Raw genomic sequence first — 13,716 nt, 5'->3', positions numbered from 1 at the left:
TAGTTTCACCTCCAGGAGCAAGAACATATAAATTGTTGGGTGAACCCACCCTTGAGCAAGCAACATAGAGTTGTGGGCCGAGAGACCCCCAGAACATATCACCCCAGGTAGTGAGGGATCTGCATACCAAGTTTAGTTCAAATCGGTCAAGCCGTTTTTGAATTACTGTGAGAATGGCAGCTTTTTACATTTTTTCCATTGACATGAATGGGTGATATCTGATTTTCTGTTTGTAGCTCCGCCCACGTGTGCAGGTGGGCCGCGAGACCCCCAGAACATATCAGCCCAGGTAGTGAGGGACCTGCATACAAAGTTTTGTTCAAATCGGTCAAGCCGTTTTTGAATTACTGTGAGAATGGCAGCTTTTTACATTTTTTCCATTGACATGAATGGGTGAAATATGATTTTCTGTTTGTAGCTCCGCCCACATGTGCAGGTGGGCCACGAGACCCCCAGAACATATCACCCCAGGTAGTGAGGGATCTGCATACCAAGTTTCGTTAAAATCGGTCAAGCCGGTTTTGAATTACTGTGAGAATGGCAGCTTTTTACATTTTTTCCATTGACATGAATGGGAGAAATCTGATTTTCTGTTTGTAGCTCCGCCCACGTGTGCAGGTGGGCCGCGAGACCCCCAGAACATATCACCCCAGGTAGTGAGGGATCAGCATACCAAGTTTCGTTCAAATCGGTCAAGCCGTTTTTAAATTACTGTGAGAATGGCAGCTTTTTACATTTTTTCCATTGACATGAATGGGAGAAATCTGATTTTCTCTTTGTAGCTCCGCCCACGTGTGCAGGTGGGCCGCGAGACCCCCAGAACATATCACCCCAGGTTGTGAGGGATCTGCATACCAAGTTTCGTTCAAATCGGTCAAGCCGTTTTTGAATTACTGTGAGAATGGCAGCTTTTTATATTTTTTCCATTGACATGAATGGGTGAAATCTGATTTTATGTTTGTAGCTCCGCCCACGTGTGCAGGTGGGCCACGAGACCCCCAGAACATATCATCCCAGGTAGTGAGGGATCTGCATACCAAGTTTCGTTAAAATCGGTCAAGCCGGTTTTGAATTACTGTGAGAATGGCAGCTTTTTACATTTTTTCCATTGACATGAATGGGAGAAATCTGATTTTCTGTTTGTAGCTCCGCCCACGTGTGCAGGTGGGCCGCGAGACCCCCAGAACATATCACCCCAGGTTGTGAGGGATCTGCATACCAAGTTTCGTTCAAATCGGTCAAGCTGTTTTTGAATTACTGTGAGAATGGCAGCTTTTTACATTTTTTCCATTGACATGAATGGGTGAAATCTGATTTTATGTTTGTAGCTCCGCCCACGTGTGCAGGTGGGCCGCGAGACCCCAAGAACATATCATCCCAGGTAGTGAGGGATCTGCATACCAAGTTTCGTTCAAATCGGTCAAGCCGTTTTTGCGTGATCGCGGCACATACACACACACATACATACACACATACATACCTCCGATTTTATATATATAGATTAAAAATTAGGGGTAACAAAAAACTCATAATTATATTTACAAGGACAAATTCTGAAGACAAACATACAGAAACAGGAGGAGAAAGGCAACATTAAATTGTAACATGATAGGTTGGTGAAGAAAGAAAGAGTAGATAATTTTTTTAAAGTAAAATAATGAAAAGGTATTCCAATGGTAATATTATCTGTAAATAAAGGTTTTAATTTTCGAAGGCATCTTTATAAAGGAAGAATGGGAAAACCCGGATGCATGACCTCACCCCATTCTGCCCCCAGGCCCACCTTGTTCCACCTCCAACCCTCCCCATTTTGCCTCCAGCCCCACTCCAAAATCGCCTCGTCTCTTTTTTCCCAACCTCCAGCTGTCCGGCTGCATGTGATGTCATTCGCGCATGCTTGTTAAAGGCCCTTCAGACACGGCCAGAGCTCGGGGCTTTCCAAAACCTGGAAAAACCGCTGGGTTTTGGAAAGTCTGTCCGGGAACGCGGACAGTCCTCTAAAAAGAGGACATGTCCAGGTTTTCCTGGACATCTGGTAACCCTATTCAAGACCCCCAAGGGACACCACTTTTTAAAAATGTGTTCCTTTACAAAAAAAGCTGTTCCCAGGGTACATGCTGCAAACAAACTACACCTGTATTTTCCATGTCCTCATAAGTATTTTACAAATGGCTCCATGCTCTGCAAGCCTTTTGTATAACATATGGGAAATTGTATGTCCAGACTTGAATGTCTCTTTTCTTCATAAATGTCTATGCAGAATCAGATTTTATATGTTTTAATGTGACAGAAGAGGCATACAAGAGGCCACAGTAGTGTAAAATTGCTATGACAATAAATTTATCTGAATCAGAATCTCATTTCTTTGCTGTCACCCCTCCACATCTTACCCTTACCCTAGACAAGACAGTCTCTGGAGAAAAATAGAAGACAGGAGATGTAATGCCCCTGCAAGAAAATGAAAACAGTGGGGGGGGGGGGGGAAGAGAAGAAAGAGAGACAGTGTTAAAACAAAGAGAAGAGAAAAGAGAATCTCCTCCAGAGTGAGAAGAAAACTACACTGTTTGTAGTGCAATTTGATTTTTGTGGCAGATAAACTCAACACATATTTCCCTATCCAGACAACTGAATCACATTTTATGATGGTTTTTGAAAGAAAAATTTCTAGTTGAGTTCCACCCCATTCCGCCCCCCGGCACTTGCAACATCCATTCAACCACATTTCACCCTCAAAAGAGGTGTCAGAGGGCAGGAGCTCTACATTCCAAGCCCTCTTATCTGTGTAGAAATGTCACCTCTCCCTACATTCCACACAACTCAGCCTGAAACCAGCTTCACTCTACAGTAAGAAATGAGGGGGGGGGGGGGGCGGAGGGGACAGAAATAGGGCTGTAAAATGAATTCCAGTAACTCTTTTCACATGTCATTAGGTTTTGTGCCCTTTATAAAGAGGCAGAGAACTGTGATAGTGTTTTCCTGGCATACATCAACACCCAGCCATACTACTCCACGTCTCCACCCCCAGAACAAGCGCATTACATGCTACAGCAGTGCAATCTTTCCTAAAACATACATATTGTTCCAGCACAGAACAGGCACATCACAGGCAGTAGCAGTACAAGCTTCCCTCATTAAACCCACAACACAAATATAGCCCAGGAGGGCAAATTTCCCTCATACATAAACTCTACCACCAGGACCAGTTTTAGACATTGTGGGGCCCAGGCAGAAATTGAGAAAGGACCCACCCCTCCTCCTTGTTCCCCTCTCCTCCTTGTCTTCCCCACCCCCTCATGCTGCTATTTATATATTTTCCACCAGCAGAACACAAGTCACTGTTTTTCTTTCCATGGTGTTGCATTGTGTGCAATGTCTGGCTTCTTAAGGGTTCCATTTCATTTTTGTCTACATATGTTGTATTTTTATCTTTTAACCTTTAAAGTGGAATAACACAACTAAGACACTACTTTATCCTAAATTAAAAATAAAATTCATTTTTCTACCTGTGTGGTCTGGTCATTTAATTTTTCTAATTGTGTTGATTCCAGTCTCTGGCTTCTGCCTTCCTCCGTTTTCTCTTATGAATAAAAAATTTGTCTTGCCAGGATTTCCAGTCCATTTGCCATTTTTCTCTCTTCTCCTGTCTTCTTCATTTCCTCCATTACATCCATCTCCAGCATTGATCTTTTCCTTTCAAATTCTTCCATTTATTTTTCTGCCTTTATGTCTATCTAGTAGCGATGACTGATTCACCAATTCACTTCGGTGACTCAATTCGAATGGATTTGCTTTCCCTCAAAATCGGACTCACCAATTCAGTAACCAAACCTCCCCCCACTGGTGAGACTGGCATACCTCCATGCCTCCTAAACCAGCAGCAGCAGTGGTGGTGGATGGCAAGCAGAAGCAGCGTTCTGAACAGACTGCTCATGGTCTGCCTTGCTGGGCCTTTCCCTCTGCCATGTCACTGTTGACATCATTGATGATGCAGCAGAGGGAAGCCCCTGGTGGGGCAGGCCGCAAACTGCCTGTTCACAGCCAGCTGGCCACTGCTGCTGCTTTAGGAAGCCTGACGGTATGTCAAATCGCACCGGGGGAGGTGAGTCGGTCGGGAAGTGCTGTACAGAGGGATTGATGGGATGGAAAGCTGCTGCACGGGTGGGTGGGGGGGTGGAAGGAACGGATGGAGAAGCTGCTAAGCTGATGCACAGGGGGATAGGAGGGAGGGATGAAAAGCTACTGCACAGGGGACTGGGAGAGAGGGATGGAATGCTGCTGCACAGGTGGGAAGAGAGGAAGAATTGTTGGACATGGGTTGGAGGAGAGGAAGGGAGAGATGCAACAGAGGCAGAAAGGAGTGGGAGGGATAAACTCTGCATATGGTGAAGGGGAGGGAGACATGGATAAGAGAGAGGGAGAAATGTTGGACCTAGATTGGAGGGCAGGGAGAGATGGTGCATGGGGAGAAAGAGACAAATGTTGCACAGGATAATAGAGGGGAGGAAAGGAGAGATGGTGCATGGAGGAGAATAGAGAGGTTTGACCCAGAGCACAAGGCAGGGTGAGAGAGAAAGAAGAGAGATGGTAGACAGTGGGAAAGAGATGTTGGATATAGCAGTGGAAGGGAAGGTACAGAGATGGAAGCTGGATGGTGAGTACGGCAAAAGAAGAAAACATCAAATGGGCAGGAGACCCTGGCGAGTGAGTTAACAGAAGACAAACAGAAACCAGAGCTTGGGACTAACATGATTTATATAATAAAATGACCAGACACCAAAAGGTAGAAAAAATAATTTTATTTTCTATTTTGTGATTACAATATGTCAGATTTGAAATGTATATTGCCAGAGCTCCTGTTAGCGAGCGTGAGCTAGGACCTAACAGAGAGGGAAAACTCTTTTTTGTTTACACCCAAAACAAAAAAGTCAAAAAGGTCCATTTAGAATAATATCAACAAATAACACAACAGTGGAACTTGACCAACATAAGAGCCACCAGTTTGGAGCGCACCAGTTTCACCTCCAGCTTCCTCAGGGTAAAAGAAGTGCTGTAACTGCCATCGTGCCAACTTTTCTGAGTTGTGCTGCAGCGGCATTCATCAAGCCTCTCTGAGCCATCAGGTTCCACTGTTGTGTGGTTATTTTGTTTACACCACAGCATCCAAGTGGGGTTTGAGTGGATACAGGTAGGTGGGAGGGGTAGGTGAAAAGGCTACAAAATAAACCCAACAAACCAAAAAATTAAGATACCACAATCCAAGATAAAAATATGGAACCAAAAGTGGATCTTATTAACTTTCAGAAAAAATAATAAAAATAGTAATAATGAAAAATACTTCTGAAAGTTAATAAGATCATCTTTTGGTGCCATACAAAATAAATCCACCAGAACATTTTGAAAAAAAAAAAACAAACAACACGCCCAATTGGGCAGGAAAAGTGAATTGAATTGAAAAATTCTTTATGCCCTGTTTAAAGAGTGACGGTCATTTACATTTTGCTTTAATTCCAACCGCTTTCTAGGTAGGGTTCTCTATGATTATCATATGTGTTTTTGAATTCTATCATTTGCGAAAGCAGGAAGTAGGTCAGAAGGGATGAAATGCAGTATAGAGCAGGGACTGGGCTTGGCGGCAGACAGCATGTGCAAATCAGTGCTGCTGCTGACCTGGAAAGTGAAACAAGGTAGACTAGAGGGGAGGGAGGTTCAGATACAGAGGGAGTTCTGGACCTGAGGCTGGACGAGGAGGTTAAGGGAAGAGGTCAGTCCTCCCCTGCAGCAAGAGGGCCAAAATAAAACTGCACTCTGGTGGTTCACATGGGAAAGTTTGGTGGTCTGGATTACAGACACAATCCACCATTTGAGAACCTTGCTCTATCTAGGCAAAGAGAAGGGTTCAGGAACCAGAATCCAGCTGGAGAAAATTCCAGAGGGGAGAGAAATTTTGGAGTGTGCCTGGAAAGGAACCTAGTAGAAGCGATCCCCCTTCCTGGTGTTTTCCCCCGCCCCCCTCTTCCCCTCAATTAATTTGTTTTAACAATGTAATTATTAACTTTTCCTCCCTCTTCACCCTCAAACTCGTGTTCGTAATTTGTCTATTTTATGTTCACATTTTCTACCCCTACTTCTCTTCAAAAATGTATTTTAATATTTTTAGCTTTGTAAACTGGCCAGGTGCACGTCGATGGTCGGTATATTAAAATTTAAATAAACTTGAAATTTCCCAGGATAAACTCCTGTTGCAAAGTTTAGTGAGGAGTTCAGTGGTTGAGGACTGGAACTTATCTGATTGGTGAGAGCCATGTTGAGTTAACCCAGCTATGAAGAGGTATCCTCTAGGAAGAAAGGAGTTAAAAGAGAACATGCGAGAGAGAGCATGGATGATCTAGTATCTATTGGCTTTCATAATAATTTTCACGCGTCTTCCAAGGAGATATTGTACTATTAAAGTTGACTTACCGGTACGTTTTCAGTAATATTGAAAGTCTAGTTATATAATCTATGTGCTCTATGGACTTCTTCTTGATAAGTGCACCTCTACTGAGGAGTAGAAGAAGAAAGAGTGGATTTAAATAGGATACTTGGAGAGGACACTGAGCTAGTAGTGGTGTAAAGAATCTCCCTCCTCCCCATATATTTGGAATCTATAAATCCCATTAGGTGTGTATGATGGGGAGGGAAGTGGGTATGTTCTATCTATTGTAGCTCAATGGTCAGCCCATCTCTTTTGTAAACCGCATAGAACCGAAAGGCTTTTGCGGTATATACATAAAAATTTATGTTATGTGGGTGTAAAGGGATCAGGGATCTGAGTCAATTTAATATTCAGAGAGGTCTGTGTAAGAAATACTTAAGAGTGATGAAGGTAGCGAGTCTGTGTGTTTTGGGGGGGGGGGGGGGGGGGGGATGCGAGAGCTGTGAGCAGGCTTCTGAAGCTGTTGCTTTCAGAGGGCAAGAAATCTCCTTAGACATGGTCACAGTCATTTTCATTCTCAACCTTAACAACTTGATAATGATATATAGAGCATATCCAGTTTATTTTTTATGGTTTGGGTAATCTGTTTTTGTCCAGACTGCCTGTTCTTCAGTGCTGAAGTCCTGTGGGATCCTGTTTAAATGAAACATACTGTACACAAGCTTCATATTGGATGCACTGGGCAGTATCATAACTTTATAAACACAGGTTCACGATGCACTGCTTGAGGCTATGGAATGGTCTGTGCCATGCAGAATTACACAGGACCCTCTTGTGCTCAAAGGGACAAAGGCTCCCTGATATAATAAATCATAATATTATAAACCACAGTCTCTTTACCTCCCCCACCCTGGCAACACTCTTCTTCAGGGCCTGATCCCTCTAGATTTCCAGGTGACCACCATGAATCTTCTATGGATAACATACCTGGTGCTGGGCTTCCTCTTAGCTGCCTTGTTACTCTTCCCCCAGGATGGATGTGCCTGATGCCAGAGCCGAGATTGCAAAGAGAGATCATCTTTCCTATTTTAGAACAGAAGTGATGGAGAGAATGTTCTGGCTAGCACCCAGGGAGGGTAACAGATCTAACCAGTCCAAAAACAGAGGTCCTAGGTTTCCTTCCTCTCCTTCAGATAAGACTCAGGAGAGGCAGACAATAGCATGGCTACACTCCTCCTAGAATCCTGCACTCCTGCCATGCCACTTGAATGATCCCTAATGGGGAACTGTGAGAAATGCTACAAACTGTAGCTTTCCTGATTCTCTACAGCAGGACACCAGTACATCCTGTGAGACTGTTCCATGCTAGGAGAATGTTCACAATGGAGATGTGATGTGACATGTTGCAGCCTGCTATCTTTCATCAGAACAGGCTGCTGGGTTTCCTGAGGAAGAGAGATCCCTGGGACAGCTCATTTTGAGGGAAGCATGGCATTGTATTCTGTATGCAACAGTCACCAGGCGTGCCAGAGAACTTTCCTTCTTCCAGCCCAGACTTCCTGAAACCCTGGGTTCTTCAAACAGGTGGGGAGGCCAGTGATAGGTATTCAGCATCATTATCTGCCTCTAGGACAAAAGAGTCTCTCATCCAGCTGCTAGGGTCCTGCTCACCTAACTGACATATTGCAGCCAAACTTGAAAGGCGATAGCGGGAGTGGGCTTGGCCCATAACCTCATGTGAAGCCAGTAGGCAACGCTTGTCACCATATTGATTACCTAAAACAGCCTATTAGAAACCAAGGAGATTTAATTGACAGGAGACTGCACCAATCAGAGACTATGTTTTGAGTGTATCAAGATTGTGGCAGTGTAAAGAGATAGTTTCAGTGTTGTCACATGACCCTATCTCCTGTTAATTAAACATTGACTGGGATTTTCTGGATTACTACCTCTCCCTTCCTGTCCCAAATACAGACTCTTCCTTATCAATTCCAAATACAGACCCTTCCTCCTAATTCCACTGCCTCTCTGTCCCAGATACAGAAATCCTGCTGTTTTCTTTGTCCTCCTTCCCTGTGTGAGGCACAGACACTCTTTCTAATCTCAACATCTCCCTTATCTAAATAGATATCTTTGATTCCAAATTAAGACCCTTCCAGTTGTCCTAAAAGATTGTTCATGTACTCAGCATGTCTGTTTCTTGATACATGTGTTTTGTAATAACTGTACTATTAAATGATTAATGCATACTTCTATGGCATCATATCTCCCTTTCCTCCTCTATTTTCCAAATTAAACATTCTCCATTATTCCAGATTATGCTCAGTTACATTTTAAGCTTTGGAAGTAGAAACATTTCAAATACCCAAATTTGGAAAAATCTGGCCTCAAAACAAACAATCAAAAAAAGACAGTTTTTGCAAGCCAATTTACTTCTAGCTATTGATTTTCAGAGGCTCGACACTTTTTCTTAGAATACAATTTAGAAAGTGCCTGAGAGCAGTGAGCCCAAGGCCAGCATTAAGGGGGATGCAAACAGGGCAACTGCTCCGGACTCCATAGCTCCTGGGGGCCCCTGTGGACTGTGATGTCCTTCCCATCTCCCCACCCCATTCCAAAGCCCCTCTCACTTTTTAAAATGTGAAGGGATTGCCTGCGCGGCAGCAATTCTTTAGTGCTGCTCATTGATTCCTCAGCACTGTTTCCTTCCCACAAATCTACCCACGCAGAAACAGGAAGTTACATCAGAGGGGGTAAACTGCATCAAGAAATCCTTGAACAGCGCTACAGAACTGCTGCTGTGTTAGCGACCCCCTTTGCATTTTAAAAGGTATGGGGGGAAGCTTTGAAACTGGGTAGGGAGAGGGGAAGGGCATCCTCGTCCACAAAGGCCCCCTGTAGCAGCTGAATTTTAAATTAAGGAAGGGATGCTGGATGGAAGGGCATTTGGTGGACCCAGAGGTGGGGGTGGAAAGGAAGGAAGAGAAATGCTGGATGGGAGGCATTTGGAGTGTGTGTAGCGGAATTGATGGAGGGGGCAGAGAGGAGAAGAATTGGGGGCCCCCTCCTTAATTTCTGCCCTGGGCCCAGCATGTAACACCTGCAAAATGCTGGCCTACATTTTAATCTTAAAAGTAGATGCTGCTGCTGACTCAGCTGATCGCCGCACAGGAATCGCCGATCAGCTGATCTAGTAGGACTCCCTGTAACTGCAGCTTCAGGGAGCCCTGCCAGCTCAGCTAATCGGGAGGGGGGGGGAGGGGGGAATACCCCTACTACAATCAGCTGAGCCAGCTACAGCAGAGGACCCCCCACCCCCGACACCCACATCTGCAATCAGCAGGAGGGATGCCCACTCCCCCTGCCTAACTTCCCCAACACTGCCCCCACATCCAATTGGCAGGAGGGATGCCCACTCACTCCTGCCTATCTTAGGCTTCTTAGGCAGCCACCGAGACCAGTGTCCTATAGAGAATCAGCCCCCAACTGGGTAATTTTTAAAATGTTTTTAAAATTGGTTTTTAATGGCTGATTAAGCCAATTAAAAATATTGTAGCTATCGGGGTCTCTCAAAGGTGAACATCAGTGCCCCTGGTGGTCACAGCAAAAACTGCTTTAGGCGCACTACTCTGTAAGGAGTTAGCCCTGCAGGTTTTGAGGAAAAATAAAAGACAAAAAACCCCCACAAAATTCTGGTTGCAAGCAAATATTCAATTTAGTTTTAATGTTCAGGATGTGCCAAGACACTTCAATCTGCTCAAGTTCAGCCAAAACAAACACTAAGGAAAAGTCCTGTTCAAAATCAAAAACTCTATAGAACAAACAGTTTCTTTCTGGTATCTCAAAGTTCTCTTCCCTAGCCTGCCCAAGGCAGGATTCAGGTAAGTTCAGCTCCTGAACTGTATTAGTCCCAAGCTCTTAAACATTTAAAAAAAAAAACCAACAACAAATTATGGAAGCCTCCAACTGCCACAAGCAGTGCTGGGGCCGGGAGACTTGTCTCAAGTTTGCCTTATTAAAGCTCAATAATCAGCTCCAAAAATGCCCACTCAGAGAGTGGCAAACCTCTCCCTCAAAAGACAAATCCCAGCTTCCTTCAAGCTTGGACTGAAAAATGTAGAAATCAAAAATACACAGTTCCTTTTCAGTTCCTTGTGTACCCCCACACTAAAGCAAAGGGAAACTCTTGAGGTTTCCAAAACTGAATCCTTATTACTGCCACTCCAAATCACACAGTTCTGGCAATAAAGCAAAGGGAAAAAAATATCCTCTGCAAAATAACAGTCTCATTCAAGTGTCCCAAAAATTCATCAAATCAAAAATACAGCACTGCCTTTAGTACTGTTTGGTAGCCAAACTCACATCCATTAATTCAGTACTTGCAAATGGTTCCTCTGCAACTTGCTCCTCCTGCAGCTCCATTGACTCTCCCTGGACTAGGGCTGCAAACTCTGGTGTGGATCCAGCTTCTTCCTCTTCCATGTCTAAAGCATTACCCTGGCTTGAACCTGAAACCTCTTCCTTGGGAAGAGACCTGTGTCTTCTCCTTAACCCAGGGTAGGCAACTTCGGTCCTCGAGGGCCGGAATTCAGTCAGATTTTCAGGATTTTCCCAATGAATATGCATTGAAAGCAGTGTATGCAAACAGATCTCATGCATATTAATTGGGGATATCCTGAAAACACAACTGGATTCCGGCCCTCGAAGACTGGAGTTGCCCACCCCTGCCTTAACCTCTCCCCCCAGCTTAGAAAAATCTGCTGGCTTTTCATGTGGAGAGCCACACCCTGCCCTGGCTAAGCTGAATCTCACTTGGGTCTTTCTAGGGCTCCCCCAGTGGACACTAGGAAAATGACAGGGACCACAGCAGGCACAGAGCCTGACTGGTCACAATATTAACATCCCTTTTTATTAAATTGTGCTAGATGTTTTTAGTGCAGGCTAGCAAGGAATTCTATGAGTGTCGAAATATTTACTGCGCTGGCCTCTAGCATAGCTTGATAAAAGGGGCCGTAAGTTAGGCACCTAGATAGGCTTGGTGCGCTGATTTAGGTGCCTAACTTTAGGCATCTTTTATAGAATCAGAGCCTAAGTCTAGTCTATAAAATAGCATGAAAATGCATTAGTGCGTAGCTGCAAAGGGGTGTACACATGAGTGAAGCATGGGAGGGGAATGCGCTTGTCTCCCAGGTATGCACACAACTTATACCTGCATGTGACCTGGAGTGAGCGTGCCCACCATTGTGCCTACATCTTAGGACTTACATCAGTACTGTACAATGCAGTGGTTCTCAACTTCTTTTTCTGTTGTGACACACCTGACAGGCAATGTTCATGTACATGACATGCCAAACATTGAAATTCACAGTTGAACAAAGCATGTCTACATATTTCTTTGTTTAATTATAAGTTTAGTATGAATTTGCTCATCTTATGTCAAAAACCTGTATGCAACTATCAGTCTCAGATTTCTCACTTGTCATACAACAAAACAAAATTGATATTCAAATTCTGATATCACCTCACTAACAGCAACATTATGAAGCAATAAAAAATCCTGCAAATATGCTACTCAGAAACTATATAGCAATTTAACCCGTCAGCAGCCGGCTAAATCGTTTTAATACAGGGTAGTCAGGGTTTTTTTAAAAAAATTCAAGCTTTCCTCAGATTTCCTAGATGATTTGTTTTCCTTTGACCTCATTAGAGGTCATCACTATCTATCCAATGAAATGAACAAAACTGATCTCAGATTCTACTACAGTTTTAACAAGACTTTTGCAAGAACAAGGGGAGACAGTTGGCTCTTTCCCCCTTACTGCTGACCTCCCGTGCCTTTGCATAGAAAGATCTACTGTGGTTTGCAAATCAACAGCTGACTCTGAAACTTGAAACTGATTATCCTTTAGGATTCCCAGATTCCAATAATCCCAAAGGATTCCTAGATTCCAATAACCTTCATTGTTTTGCTATTTTGTGATCCAAGTGTATATGAATTTCCATTTATCTACACTGAGCCAATAAGCCACTAGCCCACCTATTTCTCCGTTAGGCACATGCCTCCCTCACCCTTTTGCTGTGTAATCTAGCATTTTAGTGCAATATCCATCACAGTGCCATCAAGAACCATTTTTTCACCCCTTTCCTCAAATCATTAGGGATCCTTTCACTAAGTTGCAGTAGTGTACTCTTATGTAGTTTTTTCCTACTCGCTAAGGCCATTTTTACTGCAGCCAGAAAATGGCCAATTTCTTACATTTTCTATTAAAGGCCATGCGCTAATGTTGCCATGTGCGCATAGCCATTAAAAAGAATTACTGCAGGAGCATTTACCAACATCTATTATGTAAGCAGTAAGGACTCAAGTAGTAATCTTGCAATGACCAGTTAGCATGCAGTAATGCAGACATGCTAACTGATAATCACAGAGATGCCCACTAGAGAGCTGCACGTGAATGGAATTTGTGGGAATCCCATGGAAACTGCGGAAAAAAGTTGTCAAGGGAGACCTGCAGGGATGGAAGATGTCATGAGATTCCTTCAGAAGTGTAATCAAAATCTCTGGTGACTCCAGAATGAGGCTTGGAATACTCTGACAGAGACAACTGGATCACCAGGATGAGACTTGGAACATCCAGAGAGAGGCTGCTGAAGCAACTTAATGAGGGTTTGAACACTCATTAATTGAATAGTGAATACCATTAAAATAAAACCCACAGGAGGTTATTGGGTTGGGAGGAAATAGAGGGCTGTAAGCAAGTACGGAGAACAAGTAGCACTAACTTCTGTGGGTAAGGGTGGGAATTTGTAGGGATCTTAGTAAGTACAGGTAGGTATGGGTTAGATTAATTGGGGATGGGTGAAATTTCTGGCTCCATACAACTTTCTAAATGCCAACTCTCCACCCTCCAGACATGCCCCCTCCAACAGAATTTTTTTTTTTTTACCACATAAGTAACATGTGTAGATTTGTAACTTACCACAGAACCAGTGAGTGCAACCCACAGTAAGTCATTTTAAGATGTGAGGAGTTTCAATATAGATTCTTATAATGCATCTGAGTGCCTTTCAGTCTTTGTCTCTATCAGTGAAAACTAGTCTTAGCAAAGTTCAAATACATAATGTTCACAGTCCCATCCATTCCACTTGTCTCTCTACAAAGTACTTCAAAGACATTTACTAGGTTCATTTGACCTGATCAGTCTACAGTTTGGAAAAAAAACACCTTCATTATGTGAATCGAGTCTCTGCTTTCCTTTCATGATGATTCAACATTTTCAACGATGGACTCAGAAAGGAAC

At 43.6% G+C, this 13,716-nt stretch overlaps 1 protein-coding gene across 7 annotated transcripts in view; it reads right to left on the bottom strand.

The window, feature by feature from the left end:
- The window catches only part of KANK3 (KN motif and ankyrin repeat domains 3), a 149,765-nt gene that overhangs the window by 72,346 nt on the left and 63,703 nt on the right, over positions 1–13,716 (bottom strand). The window contains exon 3 of one of the 7 annotated variants that reach the window (XM_033954736.1): positions 2,397–2,448. The exons of 5 other annotated variants lie outside the window; for them this stretch is intronic. The gene's annotated coding sequence lies outside the window, so the exon portion shown is untranslated. Of the gene's footprint in view, positions 1–2,396; positions 2,449–7,402; positions 8,115–13,716 lie in introns of those variants that run through there. One more of the 7 variants, XM_033954738.1, reaches the window with a different exon arrangement.

The sequence above is a fragment of the Geotrypetes seraphini genome, chromosome 8 (genome assembly GCF_902459505.1).
Source record: "Geotrypetes seraphini chromosome 8, aGeoSer1.1, whole genome shotgun sequence".
In the NCBI taxonomy this organism is placed as follows: domain Eukaryota; kingdom Metazoa; phylum Chordata; class Amphibia; order Gymnophiona; family Dermophiidae; genus Geotrypetes; species Geotrypetes seraphini.
This window is presented reverse-complemented; position numbering and strand designations above follow the sequence as displayed.